Genomic DNA, 8537 nt, shown 5'->3' with positions numbered 1-8537 from the left:
GACATTGCCACAACTGCCAAATCTTCGGGAATGTACAACACGTCCCTCCTTCATTGCTTTATACAATGACATCTCCTTGGCCATTTTCTGCCTGGGGAATTGATATAATCGGGAAGATAACCCCAGCCGGAACAGGAGGTCACTGTTTCATCCTAGTAGCAATCGACTATTTCACCAAATGGGTAGAAGCGGCTTCCTACATTAGTCTCACGGCTAAAAACGTGGAAAAGTTCATACAAAACAACATCATCTGTCGATACGGTTGCCCACATGAGATCATTAGTGATAATGGATCACATTTCCAAGCTGAGACTGAGCAATTGCTAGCCAAGTACAAAATTAGGCATCACCACTCTTCGCCATATAGACCACAGACTAATGGCGCGATAGAGGCAGCAAACAAGAACGTTGTCACAATTCTCAAGAAAATGATTGACAACTATCGAGATTGGCCAAGCAAGATACCCTTTGCTTTGTGGGGATATCGCACATCAGTTAGGACGCCCACTGGGGCCACCCCTTTCTATTTGACCTACGGCATGGAAGCTGTACAGCCAGTCGAGTTAGAAATACCATCATTGCGTATCTTACTCGAAAGTCAAATCCCGGAAGCCGATTGGAAAAGGGATAGATATGAAGAACTCATCCTCCTAGATGAACGTAGGCTACGTGCCTTGCATAATGTCCAAACATATCAAGCACGTATCAAACGAGCTTTCAACAAAAGGGTTAAGCCAAGGAACATCAAGGAAGGAGACTTAGTACTCAAGTCGGTTAGAGCTCTTTTACCTGTCGATCCACGGGGAAAATTCAAACCTAATTGGGCCGGACCATTTCTAGTCAAGTCCATCCTTCCAGGGGGTACGGTTAGAATTACAGACCTAGATGGGAATGAATTTTCCAACCCAACAAACCTTGACCAACTAAAGCGGTATTATGCCTAGAATAGGAACAAAAACGCGCCTCGCGTAACCTCACATTTCGCTCTTGTGGCACTAAATAAACGGCCCCTGGCCAAGCTGAAATAAGCTAATGTCACTCTACTCTTGCATTTTGACAAATTTGTCATCCTCATATCATCGAATAAACTAAACTGCACCTTCAGAGTAAGCAAAAAGCTCATGCTTATTTTCTAAAGTTCATTACAAGCTCTTGCTTAAAAAAATTATTCTTTTACATTTACTCGAACTACGCGCAAGGGTTTGATTTCATTTTCTTAATGAATACGTAGGCAATCCTTCACGGGATACAACCCATTATTTTCAAAATGTAAATAGAAGGACATTTGCATTGCATTTGGAATTCGACAAGAATAATAAATAGAAAATCACAACTGTTTCATAACCAATTAACCTTTTTTATTTCATTCATTTTCTAATAATAATACGTTACATAATAAAAATAAAATAGGCTAGGATTCTAAAAACCCCACCTTCTTATTACAATAATAATAATAGTAAATAATAATAAAGACTTGGGCTTTTCATCCATCTTCCCTTTGCCCTTGTCATTTTTGTCATATTTCTTGTCACGACCTCGAGCCGGACGCTCTTGCGCCACTTCGGACCTAATCACCAACGGTCTTTCTCGAGGCCTAGCCTTCCCATTCTTGTCAATCACTTTGTCCACGGCAGGAAAGGTCTTCGGTTTCTTCGAAGGATGAACAACTCAAACCCGGCTTCCTCCTCTCCCTCAGTCAGATGCTTCTCTTTCTCCTTTTCCACCTCGCGCACCTTGTAGTCAACAGGCTCGCGCTTCCTCAATCTCTCCCGCTCCTCCGAAGTAGTAGCCTTCCTCCATCGCAGATAGGAATCCGACACCCATAAGGCACTAACAGAAGAGTTCAAGAACCATACATTTCTTTGAGCCCATTTAATGGCCCACTCCCTTCGGCTCTCAGTAGTAAGCGCCACGGCAGTCTGCGGGACGGTGTCAAGCTTCAAGATTGTCTGCTTTAGTCCAACCTTTCTCATCAGCCTTTCCGGGAAGATGCATACCATGAATTCCAAGCCGGGAATGCGCACAGATCGAGTAAGATCCAAGGAAGACACTCCAGTGACAGATTTGAGGTGCCACTATGGTACAATCCATCTAATCAAGGGGCCATCATCACTCTTCAATTTGTTTTCCCAATAATTGCAAACTCGAGTGAAGTCCACCATATAAAGCCTGGTCCTCATTGCAATCGAACGAGCGTGATAAGAAGGAACGTGAACTGGGGGCTCGATCAATCGAAGACGCTTCATAAGCCAGACCTACCAAAAGCTGGTATTAGAACGAAAACACAAAAAAAAAACAAAAAAAAAACGAAACAAAAAAAAACAAAAAAAACGAAACAAAAAAGAAAAAAAGAGAGAAAAATGTTCTTTTACCTGCAGAATAACGGGACTTCCCAAGTACGGTAGGTCGCGATTGGCTTTCCTATTATCCAAACCCAATAGGATCTTTCCTAAGCATAAACAAGCTGGGCTCCTGCGCAGTTCCATTTTCTCAACTAGGCCCAGGAGACGGGGATCACCTCTCAACTCTTCATCAACATGCCCTTGAAGGACATATACATGCAACAAACAAAATCCAAATGCCCTTCGCCTAGCAACATAAGAAACGGTGAGGTCGGCCCTGTTAATGAATCGGTCAATGAAGTCCAACATTCGCACTTCTTTCGAGGTCACTAAACGGTCCACCTCAATCCTAGTCAATCCAAGCAAGTCTCTAAATTTGCTCTTATACCCTTGCGAAGTAGAAGGAATGGCAGGCAAGTGTTCTGGGTCCCACCCACCGATCGCAGCAATTTCTTCAGGAAATGGGCAAATGTCGCCTCCGGGGAACGCAAAAACATGATAGTTCGGGTCCCAATAATCAAGACAAGCATCTAAGAATGGTTTGAAAACCTTGATAAGCTTCAAACTCAACAAAGATCCAAGATTATAAGCGCCCATGTCGTGCTTCTCCATGTTGGAAAACTCATTGGTCCACTCTTTTAGGCGAATCTCCAAAGTATTCATGATGAGTGATTATATTTAGAGTTTTATGTAATAAGACGAAGAAGAGACGGAAGAATTGTGTGAACAAAACCTCTATCAACGTCTCTATTTATACTAAACTCTGTTTCCTAAAATCTGCCAGAACAGACACGCCTGGGAACAGGCGCAGCACCTGCTGCGCCTTTTCAAAGGGACGCAGCTCCTGCTGCACCTCTTCCTCAGCTAGGTTTCTGTGATTTTCCGCGTTGGATCTTTCCTAAATTCCTTGGCAAATAATTTCCTATTCCTACGGGTTATTATTTTGGTAAATACGTGAAAATTGCCATATTTCGTGTTTCCCAATCTCGCGGGCACGCATTTCGAGACAATATCAGCATTTTCGTCATTTTAACACACTTGTATATTTTCATTTTAGGGAATAATTTTCATTTTTTAATGTAATTTATTTCAAAATTTATATATATTTCTTTGTAATCATTTCATTTCTAATTTACAGGTTTTTATTTTTTTCATTTTTTTAGGGGTAACCCTCCCTACCGTCCGGTCATTTTCGGCAAATTTTTTTCAATTTTTGGCACTCTCTTTTGCATTTTTTGTACTTTTGAGTCATTTGTTTTGCGCTAATTTAAGCCATATGTATATACAAATGTATGTTTTGCGTGATTTCTATGTAAATTTCGGCAGCATGACGGCATAAACCGTCATCTACCAAACCTGTTCAAAGCTAACCTGCAGATACAAGCAACGCAACCCAGCAGCAAAGGCACTCAGGCCATCATATATACAGCCAAAAAGGGGAAATGTACAACAAACTGGGGGCTCGAGCCCCAAGCAAAGTCCAAAATGTCCAAAGTGTAGCTCCAAAAATATACAAATGTGCAAAACAAACAACAACAAAACAAAACTACTGCCGGTCACCCTCTAGCTCCGCAACTCTTGCCGCGAGAGCAGCAACCTCAGCGTCGCGAACCTCAAGCTCCCTCAACAAGCGAGTTGTCTCCTCCCGAGACTGTTCCAACTCTCGCTCCAGCTCACGATCCCCCTGCAAACAGCAAAATTGGCTCATGTCAATCATTTCAAGCAATTACAAGAAAAGTTGGAAAATCAAAATTCAAAAATGAAATAGACGAAAGGTTCATACCTGACGACCTCGACCGCCGACAAGTGCCTCGACGGCAGTAGCTCGCAGCCGGTTGGCCACCCTCCATAACGCCACAAACCGAGACGGCGCAACCTCCATTTTCAAAAAGAAGTTCTCAATAATTGAATAAGTTCAATCAAATGTGTTCTTACACAAAAAATCATGCAAATTAGAGGCTCACCCTCCGAATCAGATGCTGCCAATCGTCCAGGCCAGCATCCGTCACAGCCACGTCAAAGTCACGTAGCTCAGAGATCGTCGTCCTCCCGGTCGCGTCAGTGTACTCAAGGGTCTCGGGGTACTCTGGGGCTCGATGCCCGCCGCCTCAACCTCCTGCAAAGTCAAATGTTGCTCATTAATCGATGATCTTTCATCGTATTCTCAAAATCAAGAATAAAGGAGAGTAAGATGCTCACCACAACCGGCCAGTACGCCAACCTCCCGTAGAGGAACGCCGAGTAGTCCTCACCAGGAAGAAGAAGGGCGTCACCACCAACGCCAGCCAAGTCAGCCTCCCTCTCAGCCTCAGAAGGCTCCCTGAACATCGTCTTAAGAGGATCGATGGGAACCGTCAAAACATCCCGAGAGCACTGACGAGCCAAGCGCTCGCCCAAGTACCACACAGGACCCATCGACGTCCTCAGCAGCAACCGGCTCAAGCTCCTAGGTCGAAGGACCTCAGCCACAAAAGGAGGCGCTCCAGCGTACTCCGCCCAAGGCCTGGGCACCCACTGGGGACAAGACAAACAAGGAATCATTCTTATGATCGGTTAAGAAGTAATGAAGAAGCAAAACGAATACAAGTGAGATGCTCACGCTGTCCAGCTGAAGAGCGTTCACGTCCTGCCGGTAGACACCGTGAGAGGAACGCTTGCTCCTCGTCCGACACATCACCCAATCCCTCACGACGGGATAGGCCTTCTCCAGCGGCTCCGTCCTCTTGGGCGAGAGGCTCGGAAAGTAGGCGTACACCCACGCTTGTGAAGCAAGATAGTAAATAAACGATCTTTCGTAATTTCATAAGGAAAAGAATTGATTTTAGTCTAAATGAAGGTCCATACCTCCAACAGTACTCCAGGGCCGACAGCACCAGGAGAAGTCCCCTTCTCCATCAACTCCGGACGAACCATGGCCCTCAGGAAGCGAATGAGGACCGCAAATCCAGCAGTGACCAAGTCCCAACGTCCTAGGGAGTTCAGGTCAGAAAGGAAGGGAAGAAGCTTCGTCGACAGCCTCTCTCCCTTGTCTCCGAGGTAGATCGAAGACAGAAACCACCAAAGCCACAAACGGGCCCTCTGCTCAGCTGTACAGGGAGGAGGAGCCGTCTCTCTCCCATTAATCACCACCAGGGTCGAGGTCTTCCCCGCAAAATAGTCTCGGACATAGGAACTGGGCACCAAACCAGGCACTATAACAGCCTTCGGCGATAAGTTCCAGCCGATCAACCTCCTAGCCTCGGCCGAGTCCACCCTCATGGCAGTCTCCGGCCACTCCACAACCTCAGTCCCACACGGCAGACCAGAGATCATGCCGTAATCCTCCAACGTGACTCCCACCTCACCAAAAGACATGTGAAAAGTGGAAGTCGTGTCCCAGAATCGGTCCAAGAAAGCGCGGACCAGGCTAAGGTTAGCCCGCAGCTTCCTCTTCGCGATATCCCTCCAAGCCTGCACCAAGGCGCCAAACGCTCCACGCTCGATCATGGCGCGCTCCTCCGCCGACAGCTTCTCGTAGCACTCCATCGCCGTCGTGTAGCCCGAGAACGACCTGATGTTCCCGGCCTCCTATCGTGATTTGAAACAAAAGCTATCTTTAGTTTTGAATGAAAATTGGAAAAGATATGAGCAAGTGAAATGAAAGAAGATGAGTGATGAGTAATGAATTCAAGATTACCAAGCTCTTCACCGTCCTGTAGGACAGGTGACCCTCCGCAGCTCAAAGCAAGTGCCTGTTGTCCCAGGTCTCAGCCCACGCGGGTGCTCCCCTCAGCTGACGACCGCCTCGCCCAACGTTGGCCCGCCTCGGGGCCTCCTCCTCCTCAACAGCCACCTCCTCGTGGACCTCGTCCTCGCCAACCATCATCGCGGCGGTGAAAGCCTCCTCCAAAGCCTCATCGATAACACGAGAAGGGTCAACAGCAGTGTCTATCTCCATGGGAGCTCTCCCAGAAGTAGAAGCCTCATCACCTGCAACGTGAACGTAATTTCAGGCCGCGTCACGTGACGACAAGCCTTGATTAGGGGATTTTCGACCCTTCGGAATCCCCGAAATCGCTCTTTTCTTGCCATCTTTGGCCATATTCCCACAAACCCGATCACTCATGTGGTAGTTAGGGTCAAGTCAAGTCTAAGTTGAAGCCTAGTCATGGGTTCGAGTCGAAATTTCGGCAGCATTTTGTTATAACGACGATTGTGCCCTAGAAAAGTGTCCTGAAAAAGCCGTCATAAACCAAAATTCCGAGATCGTAGGAAGTTTACCCATCATCCAAGGATCCCAAATATCAAGTTTCATCGCAAATGGGCAATCCTAAGGCCATTTTCGAAGCAATTTACGGTTTAGCTGTGAAACCGTCTCAATTTCACTCAAATGCTCAAAATTCAACGAAAATTCGAAACAAATACATGGTTATGATCCTTATACTACCAATTAGCCATTTACAAGATCAATTTTGCAAGGCAAAATCATTTGGGGGAAAAGCCCCAAATTTTCGACATTTTAGGGTTGAAAACCCTAAATTTTGTCTATCCAATTCATCCATTATTGAAGATTAATGCAAGAATGATATACATACCTCGATTAGTCATGATGAATGCAAGCTTTTGTATCAAATTTTGGCGGAAATGGTTAAGATTTGAGAGAGAAATTGTTAATTTGTATTTCGAACAAATGAAATAAATCCCTCTGTTTATCGCGTTTTTACGCAGAAAAGACACCTCCAGGAATAGACGCAGCAGGCGTTGCGCCTCTTCCAAGAGACGCAGCTCTTGCTGCGCCTCTTACTGAGGTTCCCTTCCTACGAGTTTTCGAAAATTCGTTATGAGTTCGTTATTTGTGGGCCCATCTTTGGTGCGCCTCTTCCTCGATGCCAGTTTGACGATCATTCTTCGTTCAGGCCCGCATTTCCAAGCCAACTGCAGACTATTATACGTTATTTATCGCTTCCAAGACCTTGCTTGTCACAACGAGCAGGTATTCCTTCACAGGTGTTTTGACACGCCTTCATTATATTCCCCCAGCGAGAGTAAGCGGATCGACAATCCCTCTCGAGACATGGAGATAATTTCCTGATTATGTTCCCCCAGCGAGAGTAAGTGGATCGACAATCCCTCTCGAGACATGGAGATACATTCCAGATAAGGTTACCCACACGATAGTTCACGACATACAATCGTCCTTCTCAAGTTCTTCCGAAGTTTGTTTGAAGACGACCCAAGCAGATTTCTCCCAGCAGTTCCCGCCTGTGTCCTGCTACTCGCAACATTTCTTGTTTCCCCGCGGAATGCGACAAAGGTGTCGTTCTCCCGAAGTTCCCAAACCAGTAGAGTTCCTACACTCGAGCTTTAGTTACCCCTTAGTTTGAACTTATATTCGAGCCTCCTTCCCACTGATGCTTTCCTCTAGGGCCCCAGAACTTAGCACAATCCTTACTTATCTTTTAGATCTTACCCTTAGCTCGTACGCTTACCCTTAGCTCCTATGCACCTCCGGAAGCATCTCGAGAAGAAGTCTCATGTATGATCTCTTCTTATGGCTGGTGAGCCTCCTTACTTAGTCTAATGGACTTTAAACGACCCTCCCCGATAGTCGACAGACTCTAAAATGTTCCCGACGACAGGTCCTTGGTTCAGACCTCTTGAGCCGCCTCGCGTCGCCATAGTCGTCAGGTTGTAATCTTCGATTAACCTGATGGCTATACTTTGACTTTCGCCTTGTCCAAGCCTTAGTCAAAGTGGGGGCTCTGTAGATACCTCATTTCTACACCTCTCGCAAACCACCCGGTGATGATTGGGCCGCATGTTTGGTACGCGGAACGATTTGTGACAGTTCGTAAGTTTATCGTCAAGTGATTGCTCAAACACTGATGTCTACCTCTTAGTTGTCATCTACGCGCCGATACGGTCGTTTTGACAGTAATTAGAGTACATTTGGAGTCCGGGCCTAAAACCGTCTTCATTTTCTGATAACCGTTAAATCCCTAGTCAGAATGTTCTGGAATGTTCCGGATATTTCTATTCCATATTTTATAAATATTTCACAATCTTTTATTCTTTGGTAAACAATTGCCCGTAATATTCATACAAAATATTAAGGAAAACCAAATTATCCCGTCATTCCATAACTTAAACACGGAAATCTTTCTTCCGCAGGAGGAAACCACCTGGGAACAGACGCAGCAGGTGCTGCGCCTCTTC

General features: G+C 45.7%; 1 long non-coding RNA gene across 1 annotated transcript; it reads right to left on the bottom strand.

Annotated features, from left to right (window-relative positions):
• Positions 1-3738: 3738 nt before the first annotated feature.
• On the bottom strand, positions 3739-5102 carry LOC141599720 (uncharacterized). Its single transcript, XR_012523902.1, has 5 exons — positions 4942-5102; positions 4542-4856; positions 4307-4458; positions 4126-4218; positions 3739-4026 (listed from the first exon to the last, which is right to left on the bottom strand). It is a non-coding gene; the product is annotated as an uncharacterized LOC141599720 (long non-coding RNA).
• Positions 5103-8537: the final 3435 nt, after the last annotated feature.

The sequence above is a fragment of the Silene latifolia genome, chromosome 9 (genome assembly GCF_048544455.1).
Source record: "Silene latifolia isolate original U9 population chromosome 9, ASM4854445v1, whole genome shotgun sequence".
Lineage (NCBI taxonomy): Eukaryota > Viridiplantae > Streptophyta > Magnoliopsida > Caryophyllales > Caryophyllaceae > Silene > Silene latifolia.
The sequence above is the reverse complement of the archived record's forward strand: the minus strand, read 5'-3'. Positions and strand labels throughout refer to the sequence as shown.